Source organism: Olea europaea, chromosome 7 (assembly GCF_002742605.1).
Source record: "Olea europaea var. sylvestris chromosome 7, O_europaea_v1, whole genome shotgun sequence".
Taxonomy (NCBI): domain Eukaryota; kingdom Viridiplantae; phylum Streptophyta; class Magnoliopsida; order Lamiales; family Oleaceae; genus Olea; species Olea europaea.
In genome coordinates, this window is record NC_036243.1 from 19,646,280 (window position 1) to 19,648,119 (window position 1,840).

Here is a 1,840-nt window from a genome sequence, read left to right on the forward strand (position 1 = left end):
CGAGCCGGGCTTTTTATCGAACATTTGTAGGATACCCAGATAATCATACTTTACCATGTATGTGTATATATATATATATATATATATATATTTATTTATTTTATTTATTTTATTTTATTTTTTATCAAGGTGTCCGCCTTCGACGATTATTCCTTGGGTCTGTGATCCGACCCCTCTTCACACAGACCAATTAAATCGCGGGATGTGCCTCCTACTAACTAGGGTCCGAGCGCCTCTCCAACTGAACTGTCAAAGTGCCTAGTGAGCCAACCCACGTTGCGCCTTACCTTCCAAGACATTCCTGCCTTCCAGGATAAATCCTGCATTCCAGTATATGCCTTGCCTTCCAAGAGCCCTAGGAATCGAACCCACGACCTCTGAACTACCAGTCTTGAGAGAACCCATCATTTGCCAGTGGAGAAGTGCCCCGGAGGGCGACTTTACCATGATATCTTTATAATATGGAGAACCATACATGGCAACAAGAAAAATGTCCACTTGGTGCCAAATTAAATTTGCAATTCAATAGTGAATAAACCTAAAGAATTAGAGAGTTTGAAAGTGAATGCATGTGTTGTCCACGTTACTGTGAGTTGAATTCTTCAAACGAGCCTTTAGCATTAATAAAATTCCAAGTTTCCTGTCATGCTATATCTTTGAAGGAATTTTAATAATGAAGTAACACCATCTCCTATATATTTTATTTACCATTTTTTGCCGAAAGAGAGCCCAAGCAGAGCAGATAGAAATGGTGGCTGAAATAAAACAGTTGCAGCCAACATATTGAACAGAGAGTCGTAGTAGGAGATGAGACATGATATAGGCATGAGGGTTTGGAATAACCCGATGATCATGAAAAAATATTCTTTCTTGACGACACCTTCTCCTTCTGAATGAAAGAAAATCAAATGCAGTTGCTGGATAAGCTTTTCACCACTAAGATAAAACGGTACCCTGGACAATCCTTTTTGTATGTAAATTGCAATTTGTAGTTTCCAAGACTGTAGTGTTTCTGCCTTCAGTTTAGAATAAGTGTCAGCCCAAACGAAACCAATAGAACCATTGGGCCTAATAATTAATTTGTAAGGCAATGCAAATAAAAGTCATTAGCAGCCAGTAGAAGTGTCCAAAGGGCTTGATGATATCTGATGCTATGAGACCCAAATAAAATAATCTATCCCAAATTATGCATAAAATGTTTGATCCAAGTCCGCCAAAGTCCATCAATATATTACTTCAAACTAAGTTGGCTTCTTAATATTTCTAAGCCCAGATGGCCCAAAAACTTCACACCCACTCAGAAAACATGGGATTGGTAAAAATAAATCTCCAATACCAATTTCACATTATTTTGAAGCCCAACCAAAATGATTATAACATAACTTTGTATAAAACTTAGGCCTAAGTTCACTGTTTCCAACCTTGGATGAAACTGAGTTAATAATAGTACCAATCAAGCTGTAAAAGTTTACCTTCATGAACCATTTGAATGAGCAACCTCTCTCCATCAAAATTAATGTTTATCTAGTGGTTAGAAGCAAGAACCACTGAGTGCCGATCGCTATGGTATTCCAGGATGTCGCTAGTGCCGATGACCTCCTTAACGACCTTTGTCGAAGGTGGTGAGATGTGAGGCTGCCTTTATGATCGAAGCCACTTTCCTTTTTCTGCTCTTTCAACAACTTCATGAACAATGGATTATTAAATACATAAAAGGGATTGCAAATACATATTTCTTTGTTTCTCATCTTGACTTTTCCCAACTTTTATAGCCACACACCATTTTGAAATATTTTTTTCTTACTCCTTTCTATTATCGATTCCATGGTGGTGAAGGTGA